The sequence below is a fragment of the Eurosta solidaginis genome, chromosome 2 (assembly GCF_040869045.1).
Source record: "Eurosta solidaginis isolate ZX-2024a chromosome 2, ASM4086904v1, whole genome shotgun sequence".
Classification (NCBI taxonomy): domain Eukaryota; kingdom Metazoa; phylum Arthropoda; class Insecta; order Diptera; family Tephritidae; genus Eurosta; species Eurosta solidaginis.
Genome location: NC_090320.1, coordinates 19,131,093 through 19,147,743, shown reverse-complemented (window position 1 = coordinate 19,147,743; position 16,651 = coordinate 19,131,093). Strand labels below are relative to the sequence as shown.

General features: G+C 36.3%; 1 long non-coding RNA gene across 3 annotated transcripts in view; it reads left to right on the top strand.

The window, feature by feature from the left end:
- LOC137239361 (uncharacterized) overlaps nucleotides 1-14,703 on the top strand; it is a 72,054-nt gene extending 57,351 nt beyond the window's left edge. For all 3 annotated transcript variants that reach the window (XR_010949341.1, XR_010949339.1, XR_010949340.1), the window contains 4 exons: nucleotides 9,704-9,822; nucleotides 10,055-10,235; nucleotides 14,377-14,404; nucleotides 14,468-14,703. This is a non-coding gene — a long non-coding RNA (uncharacterized lncRNA). The remainder of the gene's footprint in view (nucleotides 1-9,703; nucleotides 9,823-10,054; nucleotides 10,236-14,376; nucleotides 14,405-14,467) is intronic.
- Nucleotides 14,704-16,651: the final 1,948 nt, after the last annotated feature.

The following is a 16,651-nucleotide window of genomic DNA, read 5'->3' as shown; positions in this document are numbered from 1 at the left end:
TCCATAAAATTTATCGAAGAATAAACACAGGGAAAGTTATATACCAGTATACGTCTCCGCTTATGGGCGTATTCGAAATTCCAGGTATGCAAATTTTTTTTTGTTTTTTTTTTTTTTTTAATGGACGTTGTGGCAGCGCGCTGCCCTCAAGTGGCCCAATGAAACCAGGCTAATCCTGTTCACGCGATCGATTTATATATATACAATAACTTTTTTTTTTCATTTTGCCGAGTCTTTGATGGGGAGCGGTTTGTCAAGCGTCGCGATCTGAGACTTCTCAGCTACAGAAGAAATTTCATCAGCCAAGCGTAATACTTAAAGAGAACAGAAGCAAACGTATTATACATTAATTAAGAGAGGTAAGAACACTCTTTTTCATAGAAAAAAGGTTGTCCGAGCTATCAAATATGTTTGAGTGAGAGTTATAATCTTGGCATAAACGCCGGAAAGGTTCGTTTTGTTCGAAATTCGTTCTACATTGTTTCAGCAGAAGAGGTTTGAAGTGTCTCGATGTCCGAGAGGGAACGGCAAAGTTCACTTCATTCAGAAGGAATGGGCTCGAAATTGATCCATTTAAAAGTTTTGTCATAAATATTACACCAAGCATTTCCCTTCGTCTAGCAAGAGTTGGAAGATTGATAAGTTTTAATCGATTAGTATAAGGTGGAAGATTAGTTAAAGAGTCCCATTGAAAATTTCTTAAGGCAAATAGTAAAAATTGTTTTTGTATTAATTCGAGACTGTCTGCATGGACTTGATAACGCGGATTCCAAATCATTGAGCCGTATTCTAATATTGGCCTAACTAATGTTGTAAAAAGTGTTTTAGCTATGTAAGGGTCGTTAAATTCTTTTGACCACCGTTTAACAAATGCCAAAATACCTTTGTCTTTATTCACTGTAGCATTAATATGAAGATTGAAACTAAGTTTGGAATCCATCATGACTCCCAAGTCAATAAAATGGTTTACAGTTTCTAGACTATAGTTGTTAATTGTATATGAAGCTGGTGGCGAAACTCTCCGAGAAAAACACATGAATTTACATTTTTTGAGATTGAGCGGCATATAATTTACATTGCACCAGGTAACCAAGTGATTTAAATCCATTTGAAGCAAGGAATGTTCCTCAAGTGAGGCACATGATTTGAAAAGTTTTACATCGTCTGCGTACATCAAGATTTTTGAGTATTTAATTGTACTAGATATATCGTTTATGAACAACAAGAACAGAATCGGACCAAGATGGAAGACCAGAAGAAACATTGATGACCCCAGAAAGTGTATTTTTAAAGATTACTTTTTGCGTACGATAACCAAGATACGAAGAAATCCAACATATAAGACGGGGTTGAAAACCGAGTTGACCGCGCTTATGAATAAGTAATGGGTGTGATACTTTGTCGAAAGCTTTACTGAAATCGGTGTAAATTACATCAGTGTGAAGGCCTTTTCTAAATCCATTAGAAACGTGGGTGGTAAATTCTAGTAAATTGGTGATAGGTGATTTGCCCTTTCAATTATGGGGGAAATAGAGAATGTTAGGTGGTGGGTAATAATAGCCTCAAATAACTCTGGGATAGCGGATAACTTTGCTATGCCCCGGTAGTTTTCCATTAAAGACCTGCTTCCATTTTTATAAAGCGGTATAAGAAAAGATTCCTTCCACATTGTTGGGAAAACTCCATAAATTAAAGACAAATTAAATAAATCTGTTAGCGGCTGATACATGTTTGCAGCATATTTTTTAAGAAAGTGTGTCGGGATCCAGTCTGGGCCGTATGTATATGATACTTTTAAAGTTTAAAAATAAGATAATACATCTTCTGAAGATATAAATGGAGCTCTGATTGAATAACATGAATCAATATGGTATGGGTATTCATTAGGTGAAACCTTGGTCTCAATAGCGTAATTTGATCATCGCTGGAAATATTATCTTTGAATTTCATGGATGATGGAAACCCTTTCACCCTGCGTTTAGAGTTTGCAAATCCATAAAATGCCTTCGGGTTGCAAGTTATATTTCTTTTCATTTTACAAAGATAAGCTTTGTAACACTTTTTGTTCAATTGAAAATACTTGCAGCGTAGAATCGAGTACTGTAAGTAATGGTTATGTAAACCCGTCTTTTTGAACAACTTGAACAATTTTGCTTACTCTACTCGACCTAAGACTTGATGTCTCGCAAGGAATATATTTTCAATATCATATAGTCATCAAGTTCTTATGTCGCGTGCGTAACCGTAGTTAAACATTTTTAAAGGATATTTCAAATTTCGAAAAATTACGCTCATTGGGTCTTTATTTCACCTTCTGTTCTTCCCTTCCTTCATTAATTTTTGCATACTTTCACAAGCATTAAAATTTGTTTTTATTTCTTGTCGCGTCCGAACCTTGTCAAATATATGTACTTAAATTTTTGAGGTACCCATAATTGTTGCTTTAAATATAATAAATAAGTAATGTTCGCTCAGTCCGCAGCTCTTGTTCTCTTCTATGCAGGTTGAAATGCGTGCGGCGCGCCCGTTACCATGGACTTGCCCATTTGTATTTGAAAATATGTTATTAAGTTGACATGTGTACAATGAACGTATTTTTAATGAGTTTTATCTGTTTTGAGACGTGTAAATAAAAAATACGATTTCAAGAATTTGAAATAACAAAAGTACCTCTAAATTTAAGTTAAAGCTACTCTTTTTATACTCAGCGAGCTTTGCACACAGAGTGTGTTAACTTTGGTAACATAACGGGCATAAACGAATCGAGATGAATATAGACTTCCATACATCAAAATGCTGGGGTTGAAAAAAGGAATTGATTTAGCCATGTCCGCCAATCCGTCCATCCATCCGTCCGTCTATCTGTCGGTGCACACGATAACTTGGGTAAATATTGAGAATAAAATATTGCAATTTCGTATATGGGGTCTTTGGCGCGCATCTCCCATCGCTATTAGAAGTTAGGGAAATCGGATGGTAACCACGCCCACTTTTACATATATAACATTTTGGAAAACACATAAAACCTGATTATTTAGTAAATAATTAATCTAGACTGTTAAAGTTTCATGTGTGCACTGATATAAAGATTCTTGATTATTTTATGAAAATGGGCGCGGCACCGCCCACATGTGGTAATTTCAATTTAACAAATATTATTAATCATAATTAAAAACTGTTAAACCTATCGTAACAAAATTCGACAGAGAGGTTGCCATTACTATAAAGAATGCTTCCACGAAAAATGTGTGAAATCGGTGAAGTACCACGCCCATTTTTATATAAAAGATTTTTAAAAGGGTCGTGGACGAATAAAATAAGCTATATCTTTGCAAAACAGAGCTTTGTATCAATGGTGTTTTATTTTGCAAGTGAAATTATAACAAGAAAAAACAAAAAAATTTTAATTTTTGAAAATGGGCTGTGCCACGTCCTTTTATGACCAAACAATTTTATATATTTCGGGAACAATAACTCGAAGAAAAATTAAAGGTTTTTAATGGGCGAAGCCACGCCCCTATTCCGATCAAGCATTACAAAACGTTTCTAGACCTTCAAAAATCCCTCGTAACGAAATTCGAAAAAGTAATTTATCTCAAATGAACTGTAAAGCTCAAACTCATGCTGAGTATATAATATTCGGTTATACCCAAACTTAGACACCCTTACTTGTTTTTGTTTATTTTAGTTCGCTGAACAAACTCTTTAATTTGCTGAATTAGCTCTACCTAAATAACAGAAATGTATTTATTGATATTCTAGCGAAATGCTATACTTTTGAAAACAAAAGTTTCTTTGCAATTGTTTGTTTATTTATAAATACGTGGACGAATCGCAAATAAGGTCCATCCGGAAATCAAAAGCGGTCACACTTTATTTCTATCATTTGGAATAAAAGACCAAATATGTGTATGATATTGAAATCAATTATTTTATTCTTTCCCCTAATCCTGGACAGAGAAACATGATTTCAAGGACAGGCTTCATCGGTTTTGCAAATTTGGATGTTTTACTAATAATATATAACGTCCGTTTGTGTTTAATACAATTTTGTCTAGACTTTTATTATACATTTCATGAAAATGAAATGGTATATTAACTTCGTCACGAATCTCATAATTGTAAGTCCTTAAAGGAAAATAGGTAGACCCACCATTAATTATACCGAAATTATCAGGATGAAGAGCTGAGTTGATTTAGCCATGTCCGCCTGTCCGTCTGTCTGTTTGTTTGTATGGAAGCTGGTCCCTAAAGTTTCGAGATATCTTGATAAAATTTTGTAAGCGGGTATATTTAGGTGTTCGATTAGACATTTGCCAGAACCGGCCGAATCGGACCACTATAGCATATATCTCCCATATAACCGACTTTTCAGAAAAGAGGATTTTTGTCATATCTTCCTTAATTTATCATATTGAAGCTTCAAACTTCACCATATGTTTTCGTATATTGCACATATTACTGTCTGAAAAAAATGATGAAATCGGTCGAATATATAGCATACGTTGAACACTAGGGGTGTACCTGAATGCGAATGGGGAATTATACTCGCGCCGGGTATGTATTCGGATAGGATTGGTACAACTTCCTTTCTATTAAATCAGGTTTTAATTAGCAATAATGACTTATGAACTGCCGATACTCCTTCCGACTTCCGCCCTATAAGTATATTGCCGGCTTTCTCCAAGGCTTTTGAAGCATTAATAGCCGACCAAATCACGAACCACACACAAAATAATCAGCTGCTGTCACCTCTTCAGACTGGTTGTAGGGCCAAGCATGGTTGCACTCACTTTGATGAAAACTTTGTAACTTTACTTTGTCTACTTGATTTTTCTAAGGCATTTGACTCCGTTGACCATCAGTTGCTTTGCGCTAAGCTAAAGGCTTACTTTGGATTTAGTGATGATTCATTGGCATTAATCAACAGCTATTTAACTAGCCGATATCAACGCGTAATGATCGTGTCCAAAATGTCATGCCTTAGCGAAGTAGTCTGCGGTGTACCACAAGGATCAATACTTGGCCTACTGTTATTTAGTTTATTCATCAATGATATTTTTACGTTCTGCGAATTCGTCAGTATGCATACTGATGCGGATGATGTTCAACTTTACCTGTCTAGACGCATTGATGAGGTTGATGATTTGTGTTCGAAACTTAATGCTGACCTTTCATCTATTTCCCTTTGGACTAATAATAACGGGCTGTGCCTCAAACCTAATAACACGTTTGTTCTGCCTATCTCAAAGAGAAAGTTGATTGAGATGAGAATTTCACCTCTCTACATAGGTACCACCTCTCTACATAGGCCCAAATTACGCTAGTGAATAAAATTACGAACTTTGGCCTTGTAATCAACTCAAGTTTAACAAATGTTGATTACGTTAACTTGCCATAGGTAAGGTATATGGTGCCCTGCGGAACTTGCGGCTATCGGCTATGTTTATTCCCTATAACATAAGGCATAAACTGGCTGTTCAGCTAATTCTACCTTATTAGACATACGTTGAATTGATCTACAATAAGCTAGATTCGCACTCTGCTCATAAAATGGGTGTGGCCTTTAACCATATTACACGTTACGCGTATGTATTGCAAAAGTTCGATCATATATCTCGTGTCTCGCTTTTGGGATGTAAAATTTCTGACTATCTTAAAGCCAGGAGCTGCATTTTCTTTTATCGACTAATTCTTAATAAAACGCCACTATACCTTTATATTAAGCTTACCTTCACAAGATCTGCTCGTACAAATGATCTAATCGTACTTACATTTAAATCAGTTTCGTCGACTAAACTAGTTTTCGTAAACACTATACGTACCTAGAATTCTATTCCCAATTCTATAAGAAATAATTTAAGTGTATGCAACTATAAGAATGTTATCTATAACTATTTCTCAGTTAATACTTAAGACATAGGCTGGCCATATATAATTTTATATAATTTTAAAATACCGACATTAAAACTAAATAGCTTTATTTTGAATAAGCCTCCGTTGTATACATACATACTTTTTAATACATGCTTATTAATATTTTGTAATTTTTTAATTTTATACCACTATTAATATTTTCCTGCTTTGTTGTACTATAAAAGATCAATAATCTTGCTATACTAATACTTCTTATCAATAAACATAAACATAAACTAATAATGCCTATATGACACTACTTTGTTTTCGTGTATTTTTTCTTGTATTTTTGCCTCAATTTTTTGTCGCACTCCCTCCTAATACGGTACGTTCCGGAAACAAACACCGTTAACGTAGAAGCCCGACTATCTCGGGAATATCAACATTGATAACACTCCCCAAAACTTTCGCGGAGTATCGTTATTGCTACAAGAACAAGAAAATTCAAAAACAAAGAATCTCAAAACGAAAATCCTGCGGCAATGTAAATGATAATCTTAAGGGATCACCTCTTCATCTTTTTGAATTGATTTCGTACTTTCTTGCAACCAATATGGATGAGTCATCGTTTCTCTGTCAACTTATTACCGATAACGAAATTGCCGTCGTGTTTTGGCTTTGTTATCACCATGTTATGCGTGTTATCGCCGAACCATCGACTAGTTGTTGGTTTCTTATCACTGCTTGTTATCGCCGGGTTATTGATTTTATGTTTGGGATTTATCAGTATCTGATTGATAACAATCGATAGCAAAAAGATAACTTGTCGAAAACCATTCGGTTAAACTCCAATAACAAATCTATAATTTTCGATAACAAACTGATAGCTTTTTTTAACGGTCCAATGCAATTTGTTATGGATTACAAATTGATATCTCATCTTTAGTTGATTACAAACCGATAATGGATAACACGCGCCTAGCTCGTCGATAACAAGCCGATAAGTCATCGATAAATTACATAAACGTTATCAAAGCGATAAAAATAAGTTGAAAGCGGGGTTCAAAGAATTTATATACGGTTTCCGGTTTGGAGACACTGTCAACTTGCTGCCGACATAGGGTCATATTCCAGTCAGCCGTCGATTATAAAAAGAAGGGAAGTTAGATAGATTGTTGTGATGTAATGCACTACGACCTTTGGGTCTATTGTGCCCTCATTCTATTCACAGCAACTTCTCCATGCCAAGCTCCCTGCGGAAATTCAGAGAGTGTATCTAGTGTTAGCGATCCAAGCATCCTTAGTATTCTTTTTGCGACGACATGACATTCGATAAAAATGTGTTCTTTAGCAGAAACGACAGAGGTTATTAGACCATATGCCTACTTTTTGCATTAAGCTTGCAGTGACTTGTGGGTATGTATTTTAAAATTCTTGGGCTGCTTTTTAGGAGGTTAAGCATGGCTATATATCATTTTGAGTTATATCCCTCTATCGGCGCCTTTGCCTGCAAGAGTCCTGAAATTCCACGCCAGTATCGTTCTCAGATTATGGTGTCATCGCCATGTTGTTGTTCTCGTTGTAGCAGTGCTTCACCCCATCCAATAGGTGATGGTTGGTGTCATTGGGGACACATTGCAAGCAGAACATATATTTTGTATGTCGGGCTTGATTCGAAATAGGTAAGAGCTTAACCTTTTACAGTATCCAGATCGAAGTTGAGCTAGATTGACGCGCGTTTCCCTAGGTAGAGTGCGTTCCTCCTCTGCTAGTTCTGGGTATTTTTCGTTGAGTACCGTATTTGCCGGGCAATTCCTGACAGAGGTCCGACGCCTGTTTGTGGATATCGCTGAGAACCTGCTTGTGCTTTTTTGCTTCATACGGCTGTATTTTCAGGTGCTATATTTCCTCGTAATGCTTACGGAGATGACCCCTTAATCCCGTACCTGTTCTGAGGGCGGTATTTTGGCAGGCCTGTGTTTTTTCCAATGAGTAACCTTTGGACCATATCGGGGACGTGTAGCATGCAATCGGCCGACCTGTAAGTGGTAATGAGTGTTTCTCCATCTTTACCCCAAGTGCTGCCGGCAAGAGTTTTGAGGATTTTATTACGGCTCTATGTTTTCTGTACAATTGCGTGCTCTCCAAAATGTTGATCCTGATCGAACGTCACACCCAAGATTTTAGGGTGTAAGACAGTCGGTAGCGTGGTGCCATCGACGTGGATATTCACTTTGGTCGACATTTGGCGCGTCCATGTTGTAAATAAGGTTGCCGATGATTTGGTCGGTGACAATGTCAGGTTTCGCGAGGCGAAAAAACTGGAGAGATCAGGGATATAGCTGTTTATTTTGTTACAAAGCTCATCGATCGGGCGTCAAGATGTGACCTGGCCCTATATGCTATTATTCTATTAAATAAATTGGGTTGTTATTATTTCTCAATTGTCATATACGGCTTTTAATTCGGTCACTAAAAATTTAAATTAGGTCACGCAAGCTTATTAAATTAATAACAGAAATTTTTAAAACATAAATACTTTGCAGGTACATAAATCAGATGCAGAACTTCAATTGTTCCAATTCATTCGATTGTGTTACAAAAGCGCTTAAACATTCACAACAATGTAAAATTATAAAAACAATTAATTTCAAGAATTCGCAAGTCCTAAAAGTTTCACATAAAACCCTTTAATTTAAACTAAATTACTACAACAATTATTAAACACCCAAGCTTCTACAACTCAATATCAACTCACAAACTACTTCAGCTAAATTTTTTAACTCCTTGAACATGAAATTCGTCGGTTTCATCTTCATCGTGGTTGTGCCTCTTCCTGGAGCAGGCACAAGCTCAGTGTCCAAATACACCAGCAAGTGTCTACTAATCAATCCTCATGAAACTCGTTATATGTTTTTTTAATATCTTCTTCCAGGTCGTCCTATTGCCAAATCCCATTGTTAGGGGTAATAGCGGTAGAGGCTGCCAAGCTGGCGTAAGGTGGGGTTTCGATGGACGACGTTGCCTTCGTTATCAATATCGTGGCTGTGCTGGGAATTCGAATCGTTTCTGTGACTTAGCAGCCTCTAGACGAACCTGTGAACGAAGTGGGTAGAGTAACAGCAATCGATACCTTCAACATCAGGGGAACTCAATAGGATATGTGACCACGGATATTTTTATTACAAATACGCAAACACATGAGTTCTTTTTTTTAATAAATAGCAACCGATTTGCAAGCAATTATAAAACGTCTCCTTTATTTGGTTTACATGTAATAATAATCTTTTTAGCTTTGGGAATCAACTTGGTTAGGGTACTCACCATCCAGTTGTAAACGTATGCATAAAACATCGATTGTTGAGGCGTAAATTGGACCTATGTATGTATACGTGCCAGTATCAATGCACGTTTATTTCATACGCAACAGAGTTCATGCATACTCTGTTACTCCCTTTGAACTAATTCTGTATGCATATGGTTGTATTAATGCCGAATGCATACAAAATCACTTTAAAAACATTGTAAGAGGAATTTATTGTGCATATATAATAACAATAACAATAACATTGATATGATGGAAGATTGGGTAACTTGGATTATATGAACCCCAACTACTTATGCATTCAAACCCCACAATTCTGAAAATTGGTTTCACAACAGTTCAGAGGCGGTAAAGCATTCTGAGCCAAACGGTGGGCGATCGTAATTAGTACTCGATATATTTCAAGTTTATTGCTCCAAGTTGCCCAATCTCTAATCAGTTATTCATGGCGTGGAGTTCTTTACGAAAAAAAAAAATTATTTCAAATACATACATGTAAGCTTTGTATTATTCTGTTTATAGGTATATGCGTACGCACCTTATGTAAAGCAACACGACGATACGAAGAAGTGGGAAGAGAATGGAAAAGAAAGGTGCTAGGACAAGTCAATGAGAGGAATACATTTTCTGAGTATATGAAAGTAAGCTGAGCACATGTGAATTGTGTAAATTATAATAAAATCTTCTATTTTAATTTAACATTGAAGTTATTATACTATTAAATATAATTTATTAATGAATACAAGTTGTGAATACTTTGCCGATCGAAATACTTAGTACTGGAAGTAAAAAACTTTAATTGCTGATTCTTCTGTTTTAGCATAGTTGATCACATGTGAATTGTGTAAATTTCAATAAAAACTTCTGCTTTAGATGAATGCAGTGATTACTCCTAAATTTCGACACATATTATAAATCAACAATTTTCTAAGTTTTGGATAAGTGGATAAAGTCAAGATTACAGCTTGAAATTGAATTGGTAGCAGATGAGGATCAAAAGAGTAACACCGTCGCCATCAAATCTCTTACTACTGAAGATGGAAAGAAATATCAGGTACCTCTAAATTATCAAACAGCTAAAAACCACCTCCAACTAAAGCTGGAGACATTGGTGCTTTATCGGTAACCGTATCGGTAACCTTATAACAGCTGATTCGACCAACCTTATGAGAATCAATGCAATCGATTATTGGTGCCGCTAAGGTCGTAACCGTATCGTAGCCAACCAATTGGGTTTTGGTTTACCGTCGTAACGATAAACAGCTGATTACGTTAGGGATACGGATACGGCGATACGACATACGGCACCAATGACTCCGGCTTAACAAAGCTACCAGAATTTCTAAAGGTAAAGAAGACTCTACAAAAACGAGGTCAGTTTAGGAATGTTTGGGTGTCTATGCCACATGAAGTTTTAGCTTTATATGTAGATGAGAGTGGGAATATTATGTTTAAAGATTACACTGGTTTACAGCCAAAACGCACCAGCGACGCCATTATGAAATGCCTATGTAAAATCACCCCCTGATTCCGAAAACCAAGGTTATCTTTAATTCTATGGTAACGTTTTTGAGATATTTACGAATAACCGTTTTTGTTTTTCAAAAAAAAAAAAAAAAAATGGGTCCACTTAATCATATACATATATCTCAAGAACGAATTTATCAATTCCAAAACGGTTTGAAGCTTTTAAAAGTTAAAAAAATTTGTTATAAACTGTGCATACAATACTTTTTGCTAGATTCAAAGATAACGACAAATCATTACGGAATTTTTCAATCTTTTTTGTAAAAATATAAAAAAATTTGTACTTTGCGAGGAAGGATCTCGAAAAATTTTTATTTTTTTGCAGATTTTTTTTCTCTAAGCTCTGTTTTATTACAAAAAACGTAAGTTTTCATAAGCAGTTATAAGCATTCAAATAAATACATCCATATAATAAAACTTAAGTACCCTACAAATAATAGCATATGTGCATATGATTCTGTCTTAACTCTATGATCTTATTTTATAATTGAAAAAGTTATATGTCTTGTTTTGACACTTATTTAGATTAGGATCGGTTTCTCTTATGAGAAACCAACAGTAGTCACCCATCATAGCGACATCCCAGAATCCTTGATACTCACTTTCAATCATTTTCATTTGCTGGTGAAACCTTTCGCCATGCTCGTCACTTTCGTCGCCAAGATTTTGCGGGAAAAAATTTATATGTGAGTGTAGAAAATGAATTTTTAAAGACATATTTACTCCTGAAAGAAAATAAAAAAGTAAATTAGATAAATACATAAGTGACACATTAGTATATAATTTTCTTAGGCTGGATTTATCTTTCAATTCAGAACAAATTTTTTGTTTACATTTTTCTCGTTCTTGTTTGTTCGGAACTGGACGATGAATTCAGATTTAGGGCTATATATTCTCATGTAAATTTAAAAATTTTCATATAAATTTTTTGTTTATTGGGCAGATAGGTTTTAAAATTAACGGAGAAAACGGTCTTAAATATGTTTTTTTATTTACCCATTTCCGCATAGTTTTTGATTAAGTCGTTCACTGTCATCTCGTAGTTAGGACTTTTGTGTTTGCCTAAAACGACCTTTTCAAAATAATCCCACGCTGCTGCCTCCACTGGTGACAATAATTCTTTGAAATGGTTATTGGTCATCATTTTCCTTATTTGCGGTCCCACAAAAATCCCTTGACAAAGTTTTTGATTAGGCCGAGCTTGATGTGGAGCGGAGGCAGAATTATTGTTTCCTTCTTTATAAGTGGGAAGTATTTTATATTATCCACCCCAACTTGAAACTCGATTCGTCCTGGCCAATACTTTATTATGTAGTGGTCTTGATGAGCTCGGCCATCCCATTTGCATAGAAAGCAACAGTATTTTGTGTATCCACTTTGTAGACCACATAACATTCCAACGACTTTAAGATAGGCACATTTTTTTCAATCATGTTCTTCGTATTTCATTAATTTTAGCAATTTTTGCATTATCTCATACGTTTCCTTCGTATCTACTGCATGCGCGATCGGGATAGATGGCTTTTGGTTGCCAATATGCAATAATACGGCCTTTAAACTTAATTTATTGCCGTCTATGAACAATCGCCACTCTTTTGAATCATATGGTTCACCAACTGTTTGAATAGACCAGCAATGTCTTTGCAGTAACAAACACTGTCCTCCTTCGTATAGTACTTGGAAAATTGTTCGTAACGAGTTCTATAATATGTTACCTTAACATCGAATGAAACAAATTTAAATTCTTGCATACGAGAGGCGTGTAGTTCGACCTTTTTCTTGGACAATTCCAAATCCCTTATCCAATCATTGAGTTGTGCTTGTGACAAAAGTTTCTTTCGTTTTCCGTTTGAAATCCAGTACAACATGATGTCGCGTAATCAGATACTGCCGTTGCCAATGAAACTGGAACCGGAACTAAAGGCAAATTTGATTCTGGCAATGTAGCTTATGTTGAATATAGTTTTGGTAATGACAATGTAGATACGCTCGCATAGGTTACTTTTCTTGACTTTCCAACTCCAAGTACTTTTGTACTACAAATATAGCAGTCCGTTGAATGGCAAGTTGGTTCCCGCCACTTCATTGGTGTAATAAATTTCATATGTCGCCTAAATAGATAGTTTCAGAAATTAGTCAATAAAAAAAAAATAAATGTAAGGCGCGATAACCTCCGAAGAGATCTAAGGCTGAGATTCTCTCCCAATTTGCATCGTGCTCCTCTTGATTTACCCTACAAATTGGCCGGACGGGACCTACATGTTTTATGCCGACTCCGAACGGCATCTGCAAGGCAGATGAGTTTTCACTGAGAGCTTTTCATGGCAGAAATACACTCGGAGCGCTTGCCAAACACTGCCGATGGGCGACCCCGCTTAGAAAACATTTTTTTCTAATTGAAAAACCTTATTTCTAAAATTTTGATGTTGCTTTGACCAGGGTGTGAACCCAGGGCATACGGTGTGGTAGGCGAAGCACGCTACCATCACACCACGGTGGCGTCAGAAATTAGTCAGCTATGCATTAAAAGGGAGCAAATTCCTAATTTTTACAACGCACCTTTTTGTTCCGGTTTCCGAAAAAATCAATTCGACTCGACATGTGGTGCACACAGTATACGGTGTCCATGGTTTTTAGGCTTAATTCCAAAATACTTATAGTATGTAACTTTCAAAGGATTTGAAAACACACGTCGCATCCTTTTAACGATAAATTGACCGCAGATGAAGCAGAACATATCTGAATCATTTGTACACTCAAACTCTCACGCCCTTTTATTCATATTATATTTTGAAGTAAATGACGGGTTATATCCTGCAATTATAAACTGAACAGTATCCGGCGAGCCTTGCAGATATTATGAAGGAACAAGGCGCATGTACTGTTATTTATACTTAGATCATATAAATTTAAGCCTACCTAGACAAAAAGGTTCCCTAGTTCCACAAAGAAAACGCTACCTGCCTTAAATGTACCTGGTTTTGAGAAAATGACACTAACAGTTTTTTGTATCTAATAAACCTTCGAAAATCTACCTGCTAACCAACTTATATACCAATACTAACACATATGTACCAAGAGGGTACTTAAGTATTAAATGGATATATTTATTTGAATGCTTATAACTTTTGTATTAGATCATCGATTTTGTTGAATGAAAGCTTATTTTTTTTGTAATAAAACAGAGCTTAGAGAGAGAAAAAAGGATCTGCAAAAAAATAAAAAGTTTTCGAGATTTGAAAAAATCCGTAATGATTGTTTGTTATCTTTGAATCTAGCAAAAAGTATTGTATGCACAGATTATAGCAAATTGTATTACCTTTTAAAAGCTTTAAACCTTTTGGAATTGCTGAATTCGTTCTTGAGATATATATGATTAAGTGGACCCAATTTTTTTATTGGAAAAAACCGTTATTCGTAAGTATCTCAAAAACGTTACCATAGAATTAAAAATAACTTCGATTTTCGGAATCAGGGGGTGATTTTACATAGGAATTTCATAATGACGTCTCTGTTGCCGGAATTTGTGATCCAGTGTTATTAAACAGCCCAAGCTTCTACAACTGAATATCAACTCACAAACTACTTCAGCTAAATTTTTTAACTCCTTCAACATGAAATTCATCGCCGTCTTCTTCATCGTGGTTGTATGGCTCTTCCTGGAGTAGGCACAAGCTCAGTATCCAAATACACCAAGTAAGTGTCTACTAATCGATCCTCATGAAACTCGTTATACATTTCTTTAATATCTTCTTCCAGGACGTCCTAATTGCCAAAGCCCCATTATTAGGGGTAATAGTGATAGAGGCTGCCAAGCTGGCGTAAGGTGGGGTTTCTATGGACGCCGTTGCGTTTGTTATCAATATCGTGGCTGTGCTGGCAATTCGAATCGTTTCTGCAACTTAGCAGCCTGTAGGCGAACCTGTGAACAAAGTGGGTAGAGTGACAGCAATCGATACCTTCAAAATCAGGGGAACTCAATAGGATATGTGACCACGGAAATTTTAATTACAAATATGTAAACATATGAGTACGTTTTTTAATAAATATTAATCGATTTGCAAGCAATTATAAAATGTCTCCTTTATTTGGCTTTAAGTTATAATAAGCTTTGGGAATCAACTTGGTTAGGGTGCTCACCATCCAGTTGGAAATGTATGCATAAAACATCGATAGTTGAGGCATGAATTGGACCCTATGTATGTATGCGTGCCAGTATCAATAAACGTTTATTTCTTATTAACACGTGTAGTTTCTCATTGATCATGCATACTCTATTATTCCCTTTATACTAATTCTGTATGCATGTGGTTGTATTAATGCCGTATGTATACAAAATCTCTTTAAAAACATTGCAAAAGGAATTTATTGTACATATATAATAACAATAACATTAATGTGATGGAAGATGGGGCAACATGAGGCCATTAACTTGGATTATATGAACCCAACTATGCACCCAACATTCTGAAAATTGGCTTCACAACAGTTCAACGGCGGTAAATCATTCTGAGCCAAACGGTGGGCGAACGTAATTAGTACTCGATATATTTCAAAAACACAAGGAAAGCTAGACGTCGAAAAGCTTAAATCACAACAGACTGCCAATGATTTCGCAACTCGACTCTCATACCTGCTCTCTGAGAGCACAACTCATCCTGAAGGAATACAGGAGCAGTGGGAGCATATCTCCAAAGCACTTCGTACTGCCGCCGAGGAAAAAATTGGTTACCGGCGGCCACGAAAAAACAACTGGTACGATGAAGAATGCCGCGTTGCAACCGAAAGAAAAGACGCTGCTTACAGGGCTACGTTAAAAGCGAGCGCGACAAGAGGAGTGTGTGAACGCTATCGTGAGTTGAAAAGGGAAGCGAGACGCCTTTTCAGGAAGAAAAAGCAGAAGCAGAAAGGCTTGAGTGCGAGGAGCTTGAGCTGCTAGCCACCAGGAATAACGCCCGAAAGTTCTACCAAAAAATACGGCGACAGACGGAAGGTTTTAGGACAGGGGCAAACTCCTGGAGGAATGAAAACGGCGACCTTGTAACTGATGTCCAGAGAGTGCTTAGATTATGTAGGGAATACTTCTCTGCTCTCCTAAATGGAGGCAGCAATTCACCGCGCAGAGATGAAGAACCCGATCCCGCAATCGATGATGATGGAATATATGTCCCCCGCCAGATTATGACGAAGTTAAAATAGCAATAACCAGATTGAAAAACAACAAGGCCGTGGGCGCTGATGGATTGCCTGCGGAGCTATTCAAGTTCGGTGGCGAGGAGTTGGTAAGACGCATGCAGCTTCTTTGCCCAGTCCACAAAAAGGGGGATAGTGCAAAATGCACCAACTATCGTGGAATCAGCCTTCTTGATATCGCATATGAGGTCCTTTCAAGTGTATTGTGCGAAAGATTGAAGCCCACTATAAAGGTTCATTGCACGTCGCAACGCACTCCACATAACACGTATTTGTTGTTTAAGTTCTTGTTCTTTTATTTATCAAAGCTTTTGTATAATAAATGTTCTTCATTTATTTGTATACTTCTTTATTTAGTTTTATTTCTAGTTTGTATTTAGTTTGATTTTAACTTTTTCACTTAATTCGTGTTTTACTTGTGTCGTCCAAAGTTTTTTTAAATGAATATCCAGAGCCGAATTGCTCTGTGTTCAAGTTGTTCCACACCCGTGGGTAGACAACGGGTGTTGCAGCAACTTGAACACAGGGTGACATTTTATTATGTATTAAGGCTCTCTTACATCATCCTTTTTGGGGAAAAGAAGAATTGACAAAGTGATCAATTTTGTCACATTCTTCTTTGGCCAAAAACTTATAAAAATTGTTGCGAACAAAGGAATATATATTTATATTAGGGTATACCTCCCCTTTTTAATTCGTTGGTTCGGAACCATTTTTATTAATAATTGAAAAAAGATTTTATACATCAAA